At 43.6% G+C, this 16,574-nt stretch overlaps 1 pseudogene; it reads left to right on the plus strand.

The window, feature by feature from the left end:
• Positions 1-8,196: 8,196 nt before the first annotated feature.
• Positions 8,197-8,630, plus strand: LOC129335172 (60S ribosomal protein L26-like; annotated as a pseudogene).
• Positions 8,631-16,574: the final 7,944 nt, after the last annotated feature.

The following is a 16,574-nucleotide window of genomic DNA, read 5'->3' on the forward strand; positions in this document are numbered from 1 at the left end:
CAGAAGATCAGAAGCCCATATTAATTGTGCACCAGAAGCCAAGGCCACAGGGACGTCCAGAGGTCAGAAATCTACTGAATCACACACCAGGGACCAAAGCAGTGTGAAAACCCACAGGTAAGAGCAGAAGCTTGTTGGAATAGGCGACTCAGCCTGCCTTTGGACACTGGGGGGCGCTGCATGTCTCTTTGAATGTAATGTATAAGTCTAGCAATCTGCCACTCTCTTGTCTAAGGTGGGAACGCCTACTGACTCCTCCTCTCTTGCCTCTGTGCCTCTTGGGAAATCTCTCTCTCCACATGGTCTTCTAAGAGGAAGGATGTAAATCCTCCATGCTCCTCTATGAAGCTTCTTTTGTCCACAAACCCACACCTACAACCTCGCTGCCTAATTTTCAGGACGTGGTATTAAAATAGGGAATGTAACTCTTTAGATTAGGATCTTTCCCTCCTTCTACTAGAAGATATTGCTATGGAAGAAATCTGCTACAATAAACTGTACATTCGATCTTTCTATGATTTTGTCTGAAGATTAATTAATTAGCACGTTTTAAGAGTTTAAACGCTTCTGACTAAATAACTCTGCTATGTTACTCTGCTACTAAACTAAACCAAACTAAATACATATTCCCAATAAAGCTAAGCCTAGGCTAACCTGTAAGCCCAGGAGAAGAGTTCTCAAGGGGAAGAGGAAAGGGTGAGCGATCAGGAAGATCCTTCAGTGAGGCCAGCTGACTAGCCAGGGATTCCCAGCCTTCCTTGGTGATTTATAGGTTCTTCCTGCTTCACGGAGCCAATGCGCTGAATTGATGGATGGAGTCTTTGGGCTCAGAGCTTCTTACAGTCCGCCAAATCATACCGCATGCATCTGGAGTCGTTTGCCACTGGGACAACAGGATTGCCAATACCCACAGTGATTGACACCTGGATTTTAACTGATGGAGTGATCTGTCCCCCCTCTCTTGACTTTTCTGTTTGGGGTTGTATTATGATTTTAATTGGATGCTCTTTGTTTGTTTTAGTTCCTTCTTCTTTCACACTAGTGACATTTTAGAATTTCTTCTAAGGTTTTTTTTTTAATTACCCTGATTAGTTTTTCTGTTTTAGGTGACATAGGGGTCATTTTATTTGAATTATGTTGTGATCGACCTTGAGCAGATGAAAGACAGGAAGAATAAAAATATTTTTAAACAGTCAGGGGACCCTCCTCCTCACCCCATCTCCACTGTCATTTCTTCGCTCCTCCTCACAGCCCCTGCAGCTTTTACCCTTTTTCTGCTTCTTTCTGTCCCTCCAGCCCCCCATTTCCTTGTCTTTCTTGTCTTCCAACTCCTTTCCTCACCCGCTCTCCTACAAGTTCCAAGTGAATCCATGGCAGCCATTTTGGATCTCCTAGACCTCTACAGTTGCCCAAAATGGTTTCTGAGATCTCATGATGTAATATCTCGAGATCTGCCACACCCTTGGGTTTGTAGAAATAGCTCTACTGTCTGTTCCTGTGCCTGGTGTTGATTTTCTGATCCATACTTGGGGCCAGGCTCAGAATTAAATATATAGATAAATCATGTGCTGCTAGGCCTTCATGCACCAAGCCTTTTCTCCATCACTGAGGAAGAAGAACCATACAAACCATGAAAAGCCTTGTGTCCAGAGCTTTTTTTCTGGGAAAAGAGGTGGTGGAACTCAGTGGGTTGCCCTCAGAGAAAATGGTCACATGGCTGGTGGCCCCGCCCCCTGATCTCCAGACAGAGGGGAGTTGAGATTGCCCTCTGCACCGCTTGGCAGCACGGAGGGCAATCTAAACTCCCTTCTGTCTGGAGATCAGGGGGCGGGGCCACCAGCCATGTGACCATTTTCAAGAGGTTCCAGAACTCCATTCCACTGCGTTCCTGCTGAAAAAAAAGCCCTGCTTGTGTCACATATTATCATTCTCTGTGCATGGCAGAAGTGGCGCACACACTCATTTCTCCATCATGCAAATACAATCAACAGCCAGGTGAATACTTAAATGAGCCTTCAGTAATCAGACCAAAAAGAAACCAGATGGAATAGAATTGGATTGGAGGAGTGGGCAGAGCTCATTCTTCCTTAAGGTGGAGTAGAACTGGTCCCCTTCCATACATATTTCTTAAATGTTAGCATAACAGTTTGGTACAGAACTACCGAACCTTCTGTGTATCGACAAGATTGTTATGCTGAACAATTCCATTCTCTGCTAAATATTGTAATTTTCTTTTGCCTGTGTGTGTGTATATTTATATTTTTAAATGTTCTGCTTTTGAACTCTGTATTTGTTTTGAAAAAAAAATTACTTTCTTAGCGTTGGTAATGATGTGTTGGGAGCATTGTAATCTCATTCCATCAGATGTTATAATTTAAAATCCACCTAATCACGAAGCATTTCATTCTACAGATGAATATCTCCGTGCCAATAAAACCTTGTGGAATTTTTCAGATGAAAAGCAGTATGTTCAAAAGCAGAAATATAAAGGAGCTGTAGAAATTGCAAAACAGACCCTAATCACATCTGTAGCTGCCTCAAGTTCATTGGTAACCATCTGCAGTTGGCTTTTCCCTAATGACTTGTTAACACAAGTCATTATTCCTGAGGAGCCGAACCAAATGAGAAGAGATGTAAAAATAATCTAATCTAATCCTTTAAATTATTGCATAGTCTTCCTTTTAGCAAGACTATGCAAAAATTTAAAGATATCAACCATACCACAGGAGTTTTTGAGTTTTTCTGGAAACATTTTCAACATTTAACTGTTAACGTATGACCTCCTGACCGTTAGAAGTTTGCAGGGTACATTTTAGAGCCATACACACAGAATATTAGACAGGTCTTTAGCAGGGATGTGATGGCATAGAGTCTACCCTTCAAAGTTGCCATTTTCTCCAGGGGCAGCCATCTTTGCTATCAGGAGATAAGTTACCATTCCAGGAGAATTCCTGGTCCCACCTGGAAGTTGGCAACTCTAAATGAATCATCTTACAAAGATGGAGAATTGTTCATGGTCGCATTTGATGTCACCAAACCGATTCTTGCTCATCAGTGCGTGATCATTCATGAAAAAAGGAGAGTCAAAAAAGGCTGCTAGGAACATGAGATAAAAGAAATGTGAGGTTTTATGACCCAAATACAGTTTACAAGCAACATGGCTCGTGATTATTAAACTTACAATCAGGGTATCCACCATCCTGATGTGTTCCCAGGAACCCATTTACCTCAGAGCTTCTATACACAGACAACTCTATATCAAGCCTAGAATCACTATCACATGAACATACAAAGCTGTACCAAATAAAAGCATTAGTCCATCTAGTTCAGCATTGCCAGCTCTGCCTAATATTGGCTCTCCAAAGGTCTCAAGAAAAAAGGGTCTATCTATCCCAGCCCCACATTTTTAAATCGACTTACCCATATTTCTGCATACTATGCAGGAACTCTAAGAGTGGAACCAGACGAGATGCACGTGTGCGTGTCATATCTTGCAAGGATCCCTGGGAAATGTAGTCTTTAAAAAAAAAAAACCAAAATAGTAAAGAGTCCAGTAGCACCTTTAAGATTAACCAATTTTATTGTAGCATAAGCTTTCAAAAGCTTATCCTACTATATAAAAGGCTAAGCATATTCAAGACAATTCACTTCCTGACTTAGTGTGCCACCAGCGGATGCTGCTGTGGAGGGAGGCCCAGATGAGGCAGCCAGACCTCCAGAGAGTGCACCATGGCAGGAAGCCCAGGCAAGGATCAAGTGCAGAGCAGGCAGCAATGCCCGCCCACGCCTTCACCCAGCTGGGATCAGGAGCAGAGCAGGTGGCAATGCCCTCCTGACCTTCACCCAGCAGGGATAGGTGCAGAGCAGGTGGCAATGCCCACTCCCCATCTTCACTCAGCTGGGAACAGGAGGGGAGCAGTGCCCATCTTCCACCTTCACCCAGCTGGGATCAGGAGTAGAGCAGGTGGCAATGGCCACCATCCACCTTCACTCAGCTGGGATCAGAAGCAAAGCAGGTGGCAATGCCTTCTCCCCGTCTTGACCCAGCTGGGATCAGGAGCAGAGAAGGGGCAATGCCAGCACCCACCTTCTCCCACTGGGATCAGGAGCAGAGTAGTTGGCAATACCTAACCCCCATCTTCACCCAGCTGGGATCAGGAGCAAAGCAGGTGACAATGCCCTCCCCACCTTCACCCAGCTGGGATCAGGAGTGGAGCAAGTGGCAGTGCCCACCCCCTTGCCCTCATCTGGCTGGGATCAGTGACAGAGGAGGAGAGAATGCCCATCTGCCCACCCTTCCCTTTCTAGAGCTTGTTGCATTTCCCCCCCACTATGGGCTTTGTTGCTAGTGCTACAATAAAGTTACAAGAAGTCATGAAAGAGGTAAATAAGTTACAAGAAGTCATGAAAGAGGTGGAATGCACATTCCACCCCTTCATGACTTCTTGTAACTTATTTACATTTACATGACCCTCACTCACCACACCATCACCCCCCTCCCCTTACCACCTATATATCTCTGACCAGTTTCTTCATACCCCCCATGCATCTGACAAAGAGAGCTGTGGGTCTTGAAAGCTTATGCTACAATAAAGTTGTTTAGTCTTAAAGGTGCTACTGGACTCTTTACTATTTTGCTACTACAGATTAACACAGCTAACTCCAGGATTTAAAAAAAAACAGCCACTAAATGTGATTCTCAACTGAGGAGAATCACAACTGGAGGGACTTTCTCTCTCACACACACACACTTTCTCTCTTTCAAAAATCCTCTGAGAGCTTGGTATGGGGGTAGGGGGTGGGGAACAACATAACAAGAGGTAGCGAAAAACCAAGATGTTTTGCAAGAGAGAAACCTAGTCCCTTCCATTCTTCTTCTCCCAGCAGGGAATTGCAGCACAGATTTCTCTGCCCCACCCCATCTCTGAGCTCCTGAAGGAAAACTGAAGAGAGTGGATTTTTGAAAGAGAGAATCTCTCCAATCAAGCAGCTGTTCTTTGTAAGAAAATCCACTCAGCTCAGTTTTCCTCCAGGAGCTTAGAGGGGGGGAGGATAAGACTACCACTCCCGGGGAAGCTTGCATGACTCAATCCATGCTCTTCGTGTGTAATTCATCTTGTGTGTTTTTGTGCTAAGCAACAGTCCCTTCCCCTGTTGAGGAAAACGGCATGAGGAAGATAGGGAGAAACCTCAACACAGGTTACAGTTGGCAATGTATCTTGCCATAACAGACTCCAGATTTATTTCAGATCTGGGTGGCAGTGTTATGGATGATTTTGAATTTCTCATCCTCACTACTTTAAGTAGAAAGTCTTTGTTTTGATTCTGCTTCTCCATGATGGCCATTTCCAAACGTCCTTAAGGGGACAGCCCATTCACCGAATGCTGGTGGCTTTTCCCCTTGACTCCAGATGTCTCTGTTTTCAAAATGGTTTCAGACTTTTTGGCTTCCATTTTTTCGACGTCTTTGCACAATTTCACATTATGTCTGAACCAAGTCACTAGGTCTCAGGTTACAGTACAGAGATAAACCTGCTGTTAGTTTTCATGTACTTTTTAAAAGATAGTAAAAGATCAAAAGAGAGTTTGTTAACAGCTGCAAAAACTGTCTTAACAAAACAATGAAAATTAAAATCTATATCCTCAAGGTAAAAATGCCCAGAAAAATGGAATATATTGCAGAAACAGAGGAACTGATATTGACTGTAATTGATCAGTGCAAGAAATCAAAAAGTTGACATGAACTCATTCAGTAATAATTGGATTAATTTTATAGAATCCTGGAATAATAAGAATATTGCTAGACAAATCTTGGCCCTTATTTTTTTCATTAGAGTGAATTTATAGTGTGTAAACTGAGATTATATATACCTTGTTTGCTGATCATCAACATTTTTAAAAGATCAAATTGCAGAAGTCTTCTAGCTCAGAATAGCCGTGACAATGCAATCAACACGATCAAGGATCAGCATTTGTTTTAGGCAAAGAGACTTCTATATTTGGCATGCATATCCAGTACAGAGTTGTATAGTGGTTACAGTGTGGGACTGGGATCTGAAAGAACCAGGTTTGAGTCCCTACTCTGCCATGTAAACTTGCTGGGTGACCTTAGGCCAGTCAAACACTTTCAGCCTAACCTACTTCATAGGTTGTTGTGAAGATAAAATAGAGAAGAGAATTACATAAGCCACCTTGGGTACCCATTGGGAGAAAGAGTGGGATATAAATGAAATAACTAAATAAATAAATGCATCCATCCATTTCCTGCAGGGATGATTTCTGTTATTCATGCTGTTTTGATCTGAAAATACCTATTTAATAAATATCTATTTGATGATGATGATGATGATGATGATGATGATGTTCGATTTATGTACCGCCGTTCAGGACAACTTAATGCCCACTCAGAGTGGTTTACAAAGTATGTCATTATTATCCCCACAACAAAATACCCTGTGTGGTGGGTGGGGCTGAGAGAGCTCTGAGGGAGCTGTGACTGACCCAAGGTCACCCAGCTAGCTTCAAGCGGAGGAGTGGGGAATCAAACCCGGCTCTCTCTCCAGATTAGAGTCCCACACTCTTAACCACTACACTAATAAGAATGCCATGATGTTTTTACTTGAAGTGTTTTAATTATTATTTCTGCCTGTATTAAATTTCTGATGTGATCCACTCTGAGCCTGGTTTTCAGGGAGAGTGGAATACAAGTGTAATAAAATAAAATTTTCAGTTTCTCCTCTCCCTTGTGCAAACTGAACCCACAATTCTTTATTTTAGTGTCCGTTGTTGTTGCCTGGTGCCAAATTTCCCCCGTGCATTTGTTATTGCTATTTCTGCATTGATAAATCATTATTATACTGTATGTATATATGACACATATGATACAAATAAGTACTGTGTACAATGTGTATTAAGACTGTGTAACATCTTTTTAAAAACCTGTGAAATGGTTGATTTAAAATATCACAAATATTTAAAAATAAAGAGGGAATGTTTGCTTCCTAATTTAATTGTTTGTAACAACAGTGACTCATCAAATTGATTTAGGAATACAGATGACCCGGAGGAATAATCACACAATCAAATGCAAGAGGCAGCGCTGTCTCTGAATCGTACCTCTACTTCCAATGTAAGTCACAAAACATTCAGAATTGTACCACAAAACTGTTCGGTGCACAGCTTCTTACAGATTACCCTATGAAACAAACATAGGGTCTTAATCTGAGGAACTGTTACAATATTTATAATCACATCAGAGGCCACATATAAAACCTTGGAATTTAAAAAAAGCTGGCTTTAAAAAAAAGTAGAGGAAAATGCTCCCTGGGTCATACAACAACAAACACGCACCATTCGTTTGGGACGAAATCTGCTTCCCAATTAAGGTCACTTCTCCTCCCTCCTCATCTCAAATGGCATGCATTTTGAAAGCCTTACAAATGGAAGACAACAGAAGGAAGCACAGTTGGTCCCTCGACATTTCGTATGGAAGCAGCATAACAAAAAAGCACGCTCCCTCTTGCAAAGAGAGATGACAGCAATGATAAGCAGGTTCAGGTAAAGACTTGCTTCCGATTTCTCATGCTGTGCACTCTTTTAACTGTGTCAGCACATAAATATGTCTGTCGCTCCGCTACTGAGTTGTAGCAGGTGTAGGGGGTCATGTGGGTCAGGTTCTTGGCAGAGGAGAAACTGGTAGTGCCGTGCTTCGTTGAGTGTTCAGCGTAGCTTGTTTTATTTATACCTGTGCAACAATTTTGGTGTAGAGGTGAGCACAAGTGTGTATGGGGGGGGGATCCATTATTTCAAAAGGCTGAACCCAGCATGAAAGTTCAGCTCTGCCTCTTAGCCTCAAGAACTACAGTGATGTTCATCTGATAGCAGAAGACCATTTGATAAAGAATCTGCTGATCCAAGACATAAGGGGTTGCAGGAATCAATAACAACACCTGTTGTGAGGCATAAGGTTAGGAAACAACGGAGAACTTGGTTTTGAGCCAGCATGGAATAACAAAGAGAATGTCAGATGGGTTCTAGAGAGACCTGGGTCCTAATTTCTGCTCAGCCATGAAGCTCACAGATGATCCTTACTCCTCAACCTAATCTACTTTACAGAGTTGCTATGAAAGTAAAATGTGGAAAATCCTTTGAGCCTTCTTTCTCGGTAGTCATTGCCGAGGGTAACAGTGATGAAAATGGTTCAATCCATTTGTGATCTCGGACCACAGCAAAAATTGCAAACAGCACTTCAATGCACCGTCTCACATTCACAGGAATATCATGACATCTCCCCTTTCTAAGGAGTTGAAGCAGAAATACAATTTTCGTTCTATGCCCATCCGAAAGGATTACGAAGTTCAGGTCATCTGCGGCCATTACAAAGGGCAGCAGATCGGCAAGGTGGTTCAGATCTATAGAGAGAAGTATGTCATCTATGTTGAGCATGTCCAGCGTGAGAAGGCTAATGGTACAATTGTTCTTGTGGGCATCCACCACAGCAAGGTGGTGATAGCAAGACCAAAGCTGGATACGGCTCGTAAAAAGATCTTGGAACGTAAAGCAAAGTCTCTCCAAGTTGAAAGGAGAAGGGAAAATACAAGGAAGAAACAGTTGAAAAGAAGCAAGAATAAAATAGACTAGAGATGGGCACGAACAGCAATACAAACAAAAAAAAGCCACAAACAGCCCAATCTGCTGTTCGCGAATAAGCTGTTTGTGAGGCCCCATTCTAAATGAACAGGTGGTCGTTGCAAGCCTTGTTCATTGTTGTTTATCAAGCCAGACAGTCTGGCACCTGCAATCAATTCCCTTGGCAATGTAGGCAGGGATTGTCTGAACTCTGTCTGAACTCCTGCTGTTGCCCTGGAAACCGCAATCTAAGCCTAATTTAACTTGATAGGCAGGTCTTCCTTTCAAGTGTGGAGCTCCATTTGTTACAAAGGAACAAAGACCATGGGGGAGGGGGACTCCCAGCTCTGGCTTTGGAAAGGGAGAGACAGCTGCTGTTGGCATTTTGATAGAGAAAGTGCATTGGATCTTGGATTTTCTTTGTGTGTGGGAGCAGTAGGGATCTACCCCTTCCAGGGCTGCTGCCAGGCTCTGGGCCAAGCTATTTTTTATTATTGGTACCTTTCCTGCTGCCTGCTCAGGTCAGGTTTCTGGGAGTGGTGCAGTAGGGATCTTGATTTGGATGATGGCTGGAGGAGAGCCTGATGGCCCCCCATGAACAGCCAACCACAAACATGTTTGTGAACAGGGCCATGTTCGTGGTTGTTCATGAGTCCCTGTTTGTGGATGGCAATGAACAACAAACATGTTTGTGGGGTTTTTTTCCTGTTCGTGCCCATCTCTAAAATAGACTCCTTGGTGAATTTCATTAAAATTCAACTAAAATGAAAGAAAAAGAAAATCCTTTGAGCCTTGACTTGAGGCCAGAAGAAATCTCAAATCCTTGCCATTTCAATGCATAGCGCAGTTCTAAGCAGAGATGCACATTTCTATGGACCTAGAAGTGTGTTACTGATAGGATTGCACTGTAAGAGCACAATTCTGTGCACACTTACCTGGCAGTAATCAGTACTGAACACAGTGAGATTTCCAAGCAGGCATTCACAGGATTACACTGTGACAATGCTATCCAAAGGAGAATTACAGCCTGTCTTGTTAGGTCCATTTTCTGTGCATTAGCAATAGTGCACATTGTAGAATTTGTATGAAATGTTTCTTGCTGTACACAATACGCAATTTTTATTTGTTGGAATTTAGTGAATGGCGTGCTGGTGCATAACACACCACTGAACACAGTGAAAGTTACTTCCAAGAAGACATGACCAGGATTGCGCTCTGATAATGCCATCCTAAGGAGAGAGACAACCTTCCAAGCCTGCTGAAACAAGGACCTCACTGTTAATCAGGTACCACAGTCAGAGTCAAACTAGTTGAAATTTTGGGGCTCCTTGAGCAATTCCCCCTACTCTTTCATCTTCTTTTAACAGCAACTGCAGAGGAGGAGGGAGACTCGGAGTTGACTTTTGATCCCATGCTGGCTCTCCCCATGGAAATTTGCACCTCTCCTTGCCACAAAAGGATTACACATGAAGGGTCTTCTTCACTCTAAGACAGTGCCCTGCTCAATGCTGAAGATCTTTTGTGCTGCCCCCATTTTAATTCCAAGAGGCATTCATGTTGCTCACATTTAGCTATTCGTGTTATTAAGCTGGTTGAGGATCCATTAGCTGTATCTCAGTTCTGTACATGAATGTGCCCAAAGTCCCCAGTTCAGAATATGATCCTTAATGCCCACTGTACGAGGCAGGCATTATAACAACAACAACATTCAATTTATATACTGTCCTTCAGGACAACTTAATACCATGGTCAGAGTGGTTTACAAAGTGTGTTGTTATCCTCCCGACAATCACCCTGTGAGGTGAGTAGGGCCGAGAGAGCTCCAAGAAGCTGTGTGTCAGGCTATGGATGACAGGATATGGTAGACAGGTCCCTGTACCATTGCAACAAGAAGTGCAAGCTCTTGGTTAAATGGTTTTATTCAGAAATCTAATCATTTCCATATATATGTCCATAGAATTACTCAGAGGCAAGAAAGCATCTAAGCAGTACCCGTTTCCTTGATAGGAACAGGAACTTGAAGAAAGCACAGCTCTAAATACTCAATCATTTCCCTTCTCCCACTTAGACCACTGGTTTGCACGGGAAAAGGTCTGGGAACTTCTTCTCGAGTTTATACATCAACCTAGACAGGACAAAGAGGCATAAGAGTCAACGGCAACATTGCAGACAGTACGAGGTCACTTCTGTGAGCTTCAAAGAAAAGAAAAGGATAAGACAGCTACATTCTCAGGCTGCTAGAGGGAGAAACGAAAGTGATGGTTAGAGCATTTGCAAATCAAGGTACAGCATTAGCAATGGTTCAACGCATAGAACAATGGCCTGGATGTAGGGGTACAGACATGACACTTTGACTGACCCAAGGTCACCCAGCTGGCTTCAAACAGTGGGAAATCAAACCCGGGTCTCTGGATTAGAGTCTTGCCACTCCTAACCACTACACCAGTTCTAAGAGTTCTACTCTGGCTTGGATTTGAATATGATTCAGAGAAGAACTCCTCCCTCCCACCTATCCACTTAATGGATTGCAGTTATGGTTGCTATGACTATGGCAGGAGACAGCAGAGAGGGGGACGTCTCTCCCCTCACAATGCTGCTAATGTAGTGCCCCACATGTCACGACCTCTGGGCCATCTTGTTTGCCCAAGAGACCTGATGTCTACACTAAGGAAAGAAGGTGTGCTGGGAAAACTACATTTCACAAGGTCACTGGAACCTGGGATGCTCCACCTGAAGGTTTTGTTCTGGTTTATTTAGAATATTTATATGGCGTTTCTTCAGATTCCTGCTCAGAATTAAAAGCTTCGAATGAAAAACCACAGTATAAAACAGTCTGGGATGGCCTCCAAAATGGAGTAGGATTTGTTGGAGAATCCACATGATGTCATGCCCTAATTGTCCATATTCTCAGGTTTCCCCCGCTTTCCTTTAATCCTCCACAAACCTGATTTGGTATCACCTTTTTTGGAACCAAAGTGCATTTATAGACTGTGTGAATGGGAATCACTCCCAGTACTCAAATTCCAGAAATGCCCACAGTGCTTAAGAAAAAGCTTAGAATTATCTCACTGAGCTCTGTTAAGAATATTTGATTTTTTATTTGTTATTTTTATTCTGTACTTTATTTTATATTTTTTGTTTTTTATTTTATTTTGTATTTTGGAGAGTACAACATATATTTTGTTTGCTTGCTAACATGCAATTACATGCTTGTATTCCCGGATCCGTTAGGTCATCAAGGCAAGTCACAAAGTATCAAGCCACAAAGAGACCATGGATTTGTCTTTAAAACACACACAATGCCAAACACATTTTACTGTATACTTCATATACCGTAGGCATCTTTCTTTCCTTGTCACATACATACAACTACCATCTGTGCACATTTCCTCAGAGGGGTCAAGAAAAATGGAAGAGGGAAATTACTTTTCTTTCTAAAAGCTCAGGTTTATGTAGAATATGCCAGCAAGGCAGGCCAAAATTTGAAAATACGGAGTGGGTTTTATTTTCCTTCTCCCCCTATTATCCCATGCTTCCCTCAGCATAAAGGCTGCTCATCAATTAATGTCAAACAGTTCGTTTCTCCCGTTCCTCTGGTACCGAGATAACCACTTTTAACCAAAGGCCAGTAAGAGATAGCGACCAGAGATGCTCGTTTATTTGTCCCCTGATCTGATGGCTATTGATGTCTTTCAACGAATAATTTATTAAGGTTCTATTGACTGCGATTGTATTGTGGAGGTGATGTTTCCGTTTGGATATTCTTAGGAGATCAGAGGCAATTTTGTAGGCTTTGGACCTAATCTGGCACCCAGTCCTTGATAAAATACTGTCAGCCTGTCTTCTTCTCTCTGGCACCCACCAGAGCTGTCTTGCACTTCCTTCCTGGCCTGTCTCACAGATCCTTGTATTATGGGACTTTTCTGGATGTCTCCCTGCCCCCAGCTTCCATTTCCTCCCAAGTCTGCTTCCTCCCTTCCTCCAGGGTTGAGTGGCAGACCATACCCGGGATTTTCCCCCTTGCTGCCCAGTGATTGTTCTGGGCTTGCCTCCCGAGTGAGCTAGCCAGCCTCCTCCATGTGATGTGGGTCAGACACCATGCCTGAGCTCTGGGCTGGAGACTTTCTGCAGCCTGACAGTTCCCACACTCCTTATTGGATGGGTTGGTGGACTTGCCTGTGGCCACTGGGGCTACCTCGGTAGCATGGGGCTGTCATCCCAGTGGTCCTTGAGAGGGTACTGAGGCACAGGCTCTTCTATTCCAGTGTCATCCACTGCTGCTCTGGCTGGGCTGCGTGTTGGGATGACTTCCAGCCTCTCTGAGCTTCAAGTCACATCATCCCAGAGCACTGGTAGGTCTAGGGACCTCTCCGACCCTGGACAAATACATTCCAGGATGGAAATTCTGGGCACATCTAACAAGCAGGTTGAAAGAAGGAATTTGCATCTCAGTTCCAAGTCAAAGGATGCAAGTCACATTCCCAAAGTCTCTCTTAAACTTGTCTGTGCTAGTGACCATCACTATGCCCTCTGGAAGAAAATGCCAAAATATAATTACTGATTGATTACTTGGAAATTGAAAGCAGCCCATCATGTCTGTCTGTCTACATAACATGCCATGATTGGGTTGCTGGCAATTATTGTTTACTATACTAAAGTCATGCTACTGTGTTAATGTGTATTAATTAATATGCTCTCTCTCTCTCTCTCTCTCTCTCTCCCTGCATAATTGTAGTGCAGATGTTACTGAGGACCGAAGCCAGGGCCTCTCCCTTATCTTAAAGAAATATTCCAGTCTCGGCTAACTGTAACCTTGAAGTGTCTAAATGCCAGTTTCAGCTACTTTCCCCAGATGCTGGGAATAAGTTGTTGTCTATCTGATTCATAGTCATAACCAGGGCTTTTTTTCAGCCAGAACACGGTGGAACGGAGTTCCGGCACCTCTTGAAAATGGTCACATGGCTGGTGACCCCTCCCCCTGATCTCCAGACAGAGGGGAGTTTAGATTTCCCTCCGCACTGCTTGGCATGGAGGGCAATCTAAACGCCCCTCTATTTGGAGATCAGGGGGCAGGGCCACCAGCCATGTGACCATTTTCACTGAGGGTGATTTAACCTTTAAAAAACTCCCCCCTTGTTCCAGCTGACGTCATTGTGTGCTCCTGAGCTCCACTGCTGAGTTCCACTACCTCTTTTCCCAGAAAAAAAAGCCCTGGTCATAACTAAGTTGATTGATTCTCACAGAATTTGGGTAAGCTTGTGTGCCAAAACTCTTACTGTTGTTTGAAGCGCAGGAAAATGAAGTATAACAGAGATTGCCTGATTTGAATGGCCACTTCTGTCAAACTCTGGGATGGAGTGCAGACCTGAACTGTCTGGATTCTAATAAAGCTACTTCTTATGGAACCAATGTGTGTTCAGTATAGAAGGGCTTGAGGGATCTACCTGCCAAGGACTGACGCAGCCATAGCCCATTCTTGCTCCCCAATAAGCATTTGGTTAAGATTTGTCTTCAGAAATATGTAGCTCCCCACCCCACATTTTCAAGGGTACATATATACCTAACTTCAGAGCTTTTTTTCTGGGAAAAGAGGTGGTGGAACTCAAGACTGGACAATGACATCACTTTGGGTTAGCTGGAACAAGGGGGGAGTTTTTTAAACTTTAAATTTTCCTTGGCAAAAATGGTCATATGGCCGGTGGTCCCCGCCCCCTGATCTCCAGACAGAGGGGAGTTTAGATTGCCCTGTGTGCCACTCCAGTTCCAGCGGCGTGGAGGGCAATCTAAACTCCCCTCTGTCTGGAGATCATGGGGCAGGAACACCGGCCATATGACCATTTTTAAGAGGTGCCGTAACTCCGTTCCACCATGTTCCTGCTGAAAAAAAGCCCTGTCCAACTTGACAAAAAAAGTAATGTGTGAATACAAATGCAGGATAATTAAACAAAATTAGAATATTCATATGGTTATCCAAAGCCAGCCAAAATGCTTGTTGTGCCCTTTCCTGGAAGGAAATGGCAATGCCAAAGTGGGGTGTTTGTGTGAAATACTGAAGCTTAACTGGCCTAGCCAAGAATGTGAACGTACCTGTTTAAGGGTATCTCTTAGGCATGTCCAGATACTTTGGCTGAACTGACAGCAGTGATGATCCTATGACTCAATATGAGTTGGGGCAGATTGGGAGAGGAAAGGCAGGAAGAGATGAGCCGGTGCTTGGGTTTCGTGGGTCTTTCTTATATGCCCAAGGTAATGCCGATCACCACATTGGGGTCAGGAAAGAATTTTCCTCTGAGCTAGATTAGCCAGGGATTCTGGAGATTTTTTTCCTTCCTCTGGGCATAGAGCAGTGGTCACTGGGGAAGTGAGGAGGGGAAGTAGTTGTGAATTTCCTGCATGGTCTAGGGGGTTAGACTAGATGACAATTGGGATCCTTTCAACTCTATGTTCCTTATGTAAAAAAAGGATGTGATCAGGGCTGAACCTACGTGTCCCGGCATAGCACTAAATTGTTGGAACAATAGCATCTTCCTGGCACGATTTCTGACATCATCACGCCATGATTCCGCTCTCGTGGCATGATGATGACAGGAATTGCACCAGGAAGACGTTGTCATGCCGGGAAGTGTGGACTCTTGTGCAAGATCACTACACCAATCTATCTCAGCTGAAGAGTATAGAAAATAAAAATGTTTGGGCCTGATATCATAAAAAATAACAAGTTTGGTGAGCTTATCACTCTCACTGTTTTTTATCCACTGATAACATACGGGTGAAATGGGAAATTTGTACAATCATCCTGATTGGTGAACGACCATGGAAGGAGAGAGTTAATGGATATGCACATCGTACTTAATGAATTGATTAACTCGCTCATCGGTGAATGCTTGCTCAGCCAAGCGTTCCCCATACCCTTCAGTGCAGCATGTGGTTTCTTAATTAGGCATTTACCCTTCAGGTTAGAAGAATGCTGGTCACACAGCAAGGAAACAATTGGCTCTTAACGTGAATCCTTTCAACACATCCCTACACGTTGTAAAGTCTCGACAGTTGTGCACTTATTTTCTGTCTTTTCTGAGTCTCTGCACATCTCCAGGTTGGGGACGGGGAAGAAAAGAAACATACAAAGGTGACTTTGTACCAAGATTGATAAAATGCTTCATCATTTCTGTTACTCTAAATGGAGCAGAGGGGTCCCCTTATGAGTTGGGGGGGGGATTAGCATTCAAGGAGATGCACTGAGAGGGGGTACTCTCTGAATCAGGGGTCATTTCCTAGAAAAAGAGCTGGAGGAACTCATTAGCATAACTCATTAGCATATACCACACCTCTTGCCATCACTGGAAGTGTGTCATTAGTATAACTGATTTGCATATGGCACACCCCCTGACATCACCTATTCTGGCTGTTTTGGACCCAATCCTGGCCATTCAGGGCTGAAATTGGGCCCAAAATGGCAAAAAGGGGCTGAAAATGGCTGAAAAGGAGCCCAAAATGGTCAGGATCAGGCCACTGATGAGTGGGAGAGTGATTCACCACCTATCAGTGGCCTGATCCGGGCTGTTTCAGCCCCAATCTAGGTCAAAACAGGCCCAAAATGGCTGAGTCAGGTGGGCGGGGCCACCTGATATGTGACCTCTTTGGGGAACTGCCAGAACTGCGTTCCTGTGCGTTCCCCCCCTGCTCTGAATGAACCAGGCAGGTGTTCAACAGGAATGGTTTTTATTAAGGAAGCAGCAAAGGAGCAATTGCACAGAATATGCACATCCACACAAGGCTAACTGGGAAGTCAGTGAGGAAGAGGGAATGAGATTCGAGGTAGGGTGATATAAGCGACCAGCACTTACCAGCAGAAAGAAGAAGGCTCAGACATGCATCTGAGGGTGTGCATAGGGTCCAAGGACACATACACAGCATATGACTGCGGGCAGCCAAGTTATAATATAAAA

Source organism: Eublepharis macularius, chromosome 8 (genome assembly GCF_028583425.1).
Source record: "Eublepharis macularius isolate TG4126 chromosome 8, MPM_Emac_v1.0, whole genome shotgun sequence".
Classification (NCBI taxonomy): domain Eukaryota; kingdom Metazoa; phylum Chordata; class Lepidosauria; order Squamata; family Eublepharidae; genus Eublepharis; species Eublepharis macularius.